Source organism: Mixophyes fleayi, chromosome 6 (assembly GCF_038048845.1).
Source record: "Mixophyes fleayi isolate aMixFle1 chromosome 6, aMixFle1.hap1, whole genome shotgun sequence".
Classification (NCBI taxonomy): Eukaryota; Metazoa; Chordata; class Amphibia; order Anura; family Limnodynastidae; genus Mixophyes; species Mixophyes fleayi.
The window spans coordinates 216,533,559-216,542,125 of NC_134407.1; the positions used below are offsets into that span (position 1 = coordinate 216,533,559).

General features: G+C 43.6%; 2 non-coding genes across 2 annotated transcripts; both read left to right on the plus strand.

Annotated features, from left to right (window-relative positions):
* The first annotated feature begins 689 nt into the window (after window positions 1-689).
* On the plus strand, window positions 690-871 carry LOC142095876 (U2 spliceosomal RNA). The gene has a single exon (XR_012678023.1). It is a non-coding gene; the product is annotated as a U2 spliceosomal RNA (small nuclear RNA).
* Window positions 872-7,245: 6,374 nt separating this feature from the next.
* LOC142095941 (U2 spliceosomal RNA) lies at window positions 7,246-7,429 on the plus strand. Its single transcript, XR_012678038.1, has one exon. It is a non-coding gene; the product is annotated as a U2 spliceosomal RNA (small nuclear RNA).
* The last annotated feature ends 1,138 nt before the right edge of the window (window positions 7,430-8,567 follow it).

Consider the following 8,567-nt stretch of genomic DNA (forward strand, 5'->3'; position numbering starts at 1 on the left):
TAACAAATAGACAAAAGGATGTGGTTTGGATGGGTTTGCAAGGTGTGTTGCCTGTACGTGTGGTGCAAAAGAAACGAGATTTGGTTCGGACGGAAGATTGTCCTAGAGAAAGGTGTGGTGTGAGAGAGACTGTTACATGTTTTTTGGGGTTGCGGATTTGCACTGAAAGTATGGAATGGTTTGAGTGGGTTATGTAAGGAATTAGGTGGTGTGAATGTGATTTCATGGAAGATGGCTATGTTTGGCATATGGTAAAGTGAAAGAGAGATTGATGTGGCTGTTGATGGCGTGTGTGATGGAGGCATTATGGGATGCAAGGAATATGTGTGAATACAAAAGGGAAGAATGGGAGGTGAATGACGTTATGAGGATGGTATTAGGGAAGTTTTATATGTGTTATCAGTTTTACAAAAGGAAAGGCGGTGGTGGGTTCGATGCGGAAGGTGTGTGGAAGGTGAAAAAATGGTTGGATGTGGTGAAATTTAGATAGGGTGTTGGGTAAAAAATAGTGGGTGTTTTTTGGCTATGGGATTTTGTGGGTGTGTTTATATGATGTATTTTTGATGTACTGTAATAAGAGATATAAAAAAGCATAGTCTAAGCCATGATGATGATGAACTTTGCATGGGCTGACGCAACGGTATTAAAATATCTGTTCTTTGTGCAGATGGCAAAGAGTTTAAAACTGAATGGTATTGGAAAAAAATCAAAAAAAAAATCTGTTCTTATCAGTTTAATATCTGATACGCCCCCTATTTGGGGGCCATATATTAAATGGATTTTTAGAACAGGGAGATGGAAGAAGAGCTTGCTCTGTCCACTCCACGCATTGACCTGGTATTGCAGTACTTCCAGGACCGGTGCACTTCTCTTATACAGTTATAAAAAAATAGAATCATGTCTCTTTTCAGATGCAAAAAGGATAAGAACTGATTTGTGTCTCCTGTGTCTTATTTTGTGTCAAGTTATTGTGTCATTTTTTTTGTTTTGCGTCTTATCTCTTTGCAAACAGGCATTTACTGATAAGAAGACCCTTTTCTTTGTCCGAAAGGATTACTGCATTGATCCAATTATTTATTTCCTGGACCAACCTATTATTTGCTAATTCCATTAGATTTTCGAATGAATGAAACTATTAATCTCACGTAGTGCGTCTCCCTCTTGTGGACCCAGTGACGGAATAAAGGCAAGTGAGGATTATGACACACCTTTTAGAACTCTGCTGTTGCAGCATGCAGCTTCCTTGTCTATTTACTTGCCGGTGGCCCGAGAAACAATAAAAGATGCACCTTGAAGTGCTGTTTCTGTGACATGCTGGGAATATTCCGAAAGAAGCTGGGCAGACAGTGTGATTAATTGCCTGGAGTGACGAGGACGGAACGGCAGGCCGACTAATCAGCGGGCGTCGCTGCACTTATGGTCAAGGGGAGGAGTTTATGCAAATTCTGCAGGCATCTCGTTTTAAAAGTCCTTGGCTGATGTGCGTGCCTTTGCAGACAGAGAGGTGTAAGGAGGGTCCCAGTGAAGGATTCAGGCTAGTCGGGCCTAGAATGTGCAGCAATGGAGTGTTGTGCCCCGCCGCTGAAGAGAGTATATGATGTGTGGTGTGGCTGTCTCCTACAGTTGTCAGGCCTAGCCTGAGAAGCAGGCGCTTTCCTGGGTCCCATTTCGGGTTATCGCTTCTCGGCCTTTTGGCTCAGACCAAGTGGAGTTCCTGCTTCATTTGGTCAGGGCTGAGAGGTATTCGGGGGTCCTTCTTGCGGAGGGCCCCTAGGATAACGAGTTGGGACCTTTGAACGTTTCTTTTGAGGAGTTTTTGTCCTTTTTTTTCGGAGTCCGACTGGGCTGCCAGGATGTCGGGGCTAAAGGATACTATTCGGCTGCACATGGAAGGGAGATCAGGTGGAGTAAGGTGCATTGTGGAAGATATTTTGATGTGTCTGACCGGAATAAAGAGGTATGAAATTTATTGTATTCAAGAATTTCCAGCTACGGGTATGTTTGATGTCTCTTTTACGGACCGAGGGATCTATCAGGATACGTTGGCAAAATTACAGAAGGTGGGAAAGACCGAGGCAATGCGGGGGGTCAGTATTGTACCAGAGAAAACAAGTGAGACTATGTTGACTATGCGGCTTTTTAACCCTTTTGCCGATATGAAACTCATATATGCTTTCTTGAGGAGATAGTGTAGCAGTGTTAAAGGTGGTGAACAACAGAGAAATTGTTGTGGTATTATCAATGGGTATTTGCGGTTCTGGGTCAGTTTGAGGCTTGACCCAGAGGGATATGAGGGGTTTAAACATTCCCCTGCGTCTTTCTTCTTTGCGGGGGTGAGGGGCTATTTGTATTACAGGGAACAACCTTTTTCCTGTAGGAAATGTGCCAGTTATGGACATGAGAAAGCGAACTGCCCCTATGAAAAACTCTGTAGAAATTGCAAAGAGGACGGCCATGTGGCTGCAGAGTGCTCAAAGCCAAAAAAATGCGAGCTGTGTGGTGAGGTGGGCCATCTGGCCAAAATGTGCAGTATGATATGGGCCAGTGATGAGTACAAGAATAAAACACCCAGCGAGTGGGCTGCACGAAATACCAAACTATATCAACAAAAAGGGGTTCAAATATCCGACCCTGATATTTCTTTTGATGTTTCTTACAATGCATGCAACGTTTCGGCTGTTTCAACCGTTGGTGCTGAGCGCGCTCTGCATGAAAGTTTCCCCGCCGAAATGGGGGTTCAAATTGAACCGTTGGGGGATGTGGCCCCGCCCCCCCGAACGATGCATGTGGATAGGATCGAGCCTGGAAATGTGCCGGAGGCTGAGAGTAAAACCAAGGCTGTGATTCTGCCGGAGGCCGCATCTGTCATCATGCCGGTGAGTGAGTCCGCAACTATAAACCCTGTGATATCTAAGATTAAACCCGCTGGTGTGCCCGTGTGTATGGCTACTGCTGAAACCTCCGATATGCCCCTTCCCGGAGCTGCCGTTGAGTTCCCTGTTATGCCTGCATGTAAAACTAATGCTGAACCCCCTGCTATGTCTGTAATCGATCCCGTTGTTGGGCTCCCGGCTGAGTCTGTGAATGGAACTACTGTTGTTTCCTCTGTGATGTTACATAACACTGATGTTGATGTCGGGACCCCTGCTGCTTTTGTGTCCGAACCTGCCACCGAGTCTTCCGTAGTGACCATGGCTGATGCTTCACCTGAATCTCCCGTTGTGCCCAGACGCCAGTCGGTATATGAGGGAATTAGCAACTCTGACAGCCCGTGCAGTGAGGATGGTGTCCGTGGTGCTGAAGTGGGCAGCGCGGATGTTACTGCCTGTGAGAATATGGAAGTGGCATCTAGTGATGAGGATCTGCACTGTCAGAGAATGCCGGCTAGATACCGTAAGGATTTTTTGAGTGGTGTTATAAAAAAAAGCCCAGAAGAGAGGAGGTCCTTAGCCCAATGGAGCACCCTGATTTCAGCTACAACTTGCCGATGTCTGCTTCTTTTCCCCCCCCCTGGGTTTTCCTCTTCTGCTGATTCCCCTAGCTCGCTGATGATTGGAGAGGAATCTGGGGACTCTTTCATGGACACGAGTAACTATTCTAAGGACGATGAAGGCTGAGTGACTATAGACGGTGGCTGGTGGCTTAATGATGAGCTAGCTCGCAAAAAAAGAATGTGATCCTGGTATCCCTCAATGTTAGTGGATGTAAATCCAGGGCCAGAAGAGCAGCGGTCTTGGACTTTGTGGCAGGGAGGGGGGGGTAATGTAATTTGTTTACAGGAATGCGGGATTGATATACCTCCAAAAAAAGAGGAATGGGTGTATGGAGACTCAGTTTGGAGTGGATCCAAAAACAACAGAAATGATGGTGTTGGGGTGTTGGTGCAGGGTAGGGGGTATAGCATAGAGTGTTACACAATTATTGAGGTGGGTAGATGTGTGATGGTTACCGTAAATTGTGATGGGTGGCGGGTTAGGGTGATAAATGTGTATGCACCAGCAAATAAAAATGAGAGAAAGGATTTGAGAGAATGGAATATTTTGTGCTTGGAAGGATACCGGTAGTGATTGTAGGAGACATGAATGTGGTGATTGATAGAGGGGTAAAAAGGGGTTTGAAAGATGTTAAGATTGATGTCACGGGTAATATGTTAAAGAGGATGATTGTTGATTTTTCACTGGTTGATGTGGCGAGAGAATGTGTTGTAGGAGGGCCACTGGCAACCTACAGGGCTGACAGGGGAGTGATTGAGTCACGTATCGATTATGTTTTGGCTGCGAAAGAAATCACGTGTGTAAGTTTTGAACAAATGAAGGTGGGGTTCTCAGACCATGAATGTATTAAATGTAAGATTGAAAGTAAAGGGGAGGGTAAGTTTGGGAGAGGTGTGTGGAAATTGAATGTTAAGTGGCTTGAGAATAAGGATGTGAGAGACCGGTTCCTTGAATGTTATGGGATATGGAAGAAGAAGAGGAAAGATTTTGATTGTGTGTTAAAATGGTGGGATTGGATGAAGGTGCGAATTGCTGTGTTCTTTAGGAAAAATGGGTATAGAGAGGCGAGATTGAAGAGAGAAAAGTATGATTGGATGAATAGACGGTTGGTATATTTGTATTGGATGAGAGAGTGTGGTTATGATGTGACTGAGGAGATTGTTGAAGCGAGAGAGGTGATTAAGAGAGATATGGAAGAAAGGGGCCGGCAGATTATGTATCGAGCGAAAGTGGAGAGAATGGAGAAGGATGAAAAGTGTAATAGATTTTTCTTTAAAAAAGTGTGTGATGGTAAGAAAGATATGGATGTTATTATAAGAGAGGATGGGTGTGAGGTTGTTGGGGATGAAATGATGAAAGTGGTTGAAAGGTTTTATGGTGTTTTGTATGAAAGGAAAGTTTGTGATGCAAGTATGGAGGATGAGGTGTTGAGTGCGGTGGTGGATCAGGTAAACGAGAGTGATTGTGGGGTGTTAATAAGAGAGGTGACTGAGAATGAAGTGAAAGGGGCTGTGGATAGTATGGCTAGGAACAAGACACCTGGTAAGGATGGATTACCTGTGGAGTTTTATAGTATGTGGTGGGACGTTGTGGGTAAGGATGTGGTTGAGATTGTGAAGTATATGTTTAGGAATGGTAGGATGAGTGTGTCTATGAAAGAGGGTGTGGTTGTTTTGATTTATAAGAAGGGTGAAAGGAAATGTTTGGAAAATTGGAGACCAATTACTTTGTTGAATGTGGATTATAAGATTTATGCGAAAGTTGTGGCGAACAGAATGAGAGGGGTGATTGATCAGGTAATTGGTGAGGATCAGGTGTGTGCGGTGCCTGAAAGGAGAATACATGATAATTTAATGTTGTTGAGGGATATGATTGGTGACTGTATGGATAGAGGGAAAAGAGTGTTTCTGATGGCTCTTGATTTTGAGAAAGCGTTTGATAGGGTGTCTCATGTCATTATGTTGAGAGTATTGGTGAGCATGGGTTTTCCAACTGTGTTTGTAGAGAAAGTTAGGGGGATGTATGATGGTGTGACAAGTCGTGTGTTAGTGAATGGTGTTTTGAGTGAGTGTATTAAGATTGAATCTGGTGTACGACAAGGTTGTCCTTTGTCTCCGATTGTGTTTATATGTGTGATAGAGCCATTATTGTGTATGTTGAGGAGGGATAAGGTGATGAGAGGCATTATGATCCCGGGATGCAGAGGTAAATGTGTTAAAGTGCTTGGTTATATGGATGATGTTGTGATTGTGGGGGAAAACAAGGCAGCGCTGGATAGGGAAAAATTAATAATTGTTTTTTTTTATGGGGCGTCTGCCTTTAAACTAAATTGGGGGAAGTCCAAAATTAAGATGTTTGGGGAGGGAAGTGTGTGTGATAATGAGATGGAATGTGTGGAAGGTGGAATAAAAGTATTGGGTGTGGTGTTTAATGAGGATCTGAAAGGGAAAGAAAGTTGGGAAGAATTGAGAAAGAAAGTTGAAAGGAAGTTGTGTTTTTGGAATTTGAGGTGTTTGACGATGACTGGGAAAATTTTGATTGTGAAAGCGATTGTGTTGCCAATGATGTTGTATGTGTCAAATGTGTTTCCGCCTGGTGTGTTTGTAGTGAGAAAGTTGGACAGGATGTTGTTTTTGTTCTTCTGGGGATGTAAGATGGAACGTTTGAAGCGGGAAGTGGTGAGAAAGGATAGGATGAAAGGGGGAATGGACTTTCCGAATGTGGAAGTGTTTGTGAATTTGAATTATGTGGCGCAAGTGTTAAGATTGAGTGGGAAGGAGAGTAAGGCAGCGAGTATGGTTAGATATATGGCTGGATGGATGTTGTGTGAGTTCAAGTGGCATGAAAGAGATTTGAGAGTACCAATGGCGTTTGTATTAAGAGAATGGTATAAGGTGATTGGGAAGTTTGTGAGAAAATGGGATTTGTGTGGGATTTGTAAGAAGGACTTTATGGAAAGGAAGAAAGTTATGAAAGTGTTGCGTGATAGAGAGAATGTGTGTAATATTGATTGTTTAAAAAGGGAAGAGATAAAGGATACGTGGGAGAAAGTTAATATGAGTGGGTTGAATAATAGACAGAGGAGCACTGTGTGGATGAGTTTGCATGGTGTGTTGCCGGTGCGAGAGGTATTGAAAAAAAGAGATCTAACTAGAACGGAGGAATGTCCTAGGAATGATTGCAGAGGGTGTGAAAGTATAATGCATTTGGTATGGAATTGTAAATATGCGCAAGAAGTATGGAAGAGGTTAGGTGGGTTGTGCAAGGAGCTAACTGGTGTAAGAAAGGTGACATGGAAGGTCGCATTATTTCGACTGGGTGCATGTGGTAAAATGAATGTTAGAGTGTTATGGTTTCTTATGGTGTGTGTACTGGAATCTTTGTGGGATGTTAGGAATATATATGTGTTTAAGAAAGATGAAATAGGGGTGAATGAATGTGTCAAGATGATTCTGGGGAAATTGTACATGGGCTATGTGTGGGATAAGAGAGTTAGGGGGAGAGTGATGCAGAAGGTATTTGGAAAAACAAAAAATGGAAACACATGGTAAGACTTAGATAGATGGTGAGGGTGGAGTGTGGTGTGGTTTGTTATAATGGGTGGGGGAGTTGGTGTTGGGTTTTTATTGTGTGTTTCTGTAAAATAACTAAAAATGAAAAAAAATAAAATTTAGAGCCATGGTGATGAGTTGGAAAGACGTTGCACTGAGAACCAAGGTGATGGGATGACTCCTTCGGGAGTCACGCAACAGTTTTTTTTTAACCTGAATGGTTTAAAAAAAAATAAAAAAATCTGTTCAATATCTGATACGCCCCCTATATGGGGGCCATATATTAAATGGATTTTTAGAACAGGGAGATGGAAGAAGAGCTTGCTCTGTCCACTCCACGCATTGACCTGGTATTGCAGTACTTCCAGGACCGGTGCGCTTCTCTTATACAGTTATCAAAAAATAGAATCATGTCTCTTCTCAGAAACAAAAAACCATAAGAACAGATTTTTGTCTCCTGTGTCTTATTTCGTGTCAATTTGTGTCTTTTTGTTGTTTTGCGTCTTATCTCTTAGCAAACAAGCATTTCCAGATAAGAAGACCCTTTTCTTTGTCCAAAAGGATTACTGCATTGATCCAATTATTCCTTTAATGGAGCAACTTGTGATTTGCTAATTCAATTGGATCTCCGAATGAATGAAACTATTAATCTGACGTAGTGTGTCTCCCTCTTGTGGACCCAGTGACGGAATAAAGGCAAGAGAGGATTATGACACACCGTTTAAAACCCTGCTGTTGCAGCATGTAGCTTCCTTGTCTATTTACTTCCCGGTGACCCGAGAAACAATTGTGATGCACCTTGAAGTGCTGCTTCTGTGACATGTTGTGAATATTCCGAAAGAAGTTGGCCAGACAGTGTGATTAATTGCCTGGGGAGACAAGGACGGAACGGCAGGCAGACTAATCGGCGGGCGTCGCTGCACTTATGGTCAAGGGGAGGAGTTTATGCAAATTCTGCAGGCATCTCGTTTGAAAAGTCCTTGTCTGATGTGCCTCCCTTTGCAGACAGAGAGGTGTAAGGAGGGTCCCAGTGAAGGTGTCAGGGTTTTCAGGCTAGTCGGGCCTAGAATGTGCAGCAATGGAGTGTTGTGCGCTGCCGCTCAAGAAAGTATACGGTGTATGGTGTGGCTGTCTCCTACAGTTGTCAGGCCTAGTCTGAGAAGCGGGCGCTTTCCTGGGTCCCATTTTGGGTTATCGCTTCTCGGCCTTTTGGTTTCGACCAAGTGCAGGTTTATTGCCTCGCTTGGTGTTGCTGGAAGGTTTAGTTCAGGGGTCCTTGCCGGGACTCCTGGGACGTCGGGAGGGGATCACGTGACGTTTTTTTTTGCCAGTGGAGACCGGTATTTATCTGCAGGATGGCAGGTTTGAAAAACTATTCGTTTTATTGTCGGAGAAGGAAGAAGAGGTGAGTGCAATCTGGTATTCATTGGAAGAGAAATTCTGGAAAAGCGGATGGGTGTGGATATCGTTTCGGAAATATTTTGCATTCAGGATTTTCCGTCCCAAGGACTTTATGATGTTT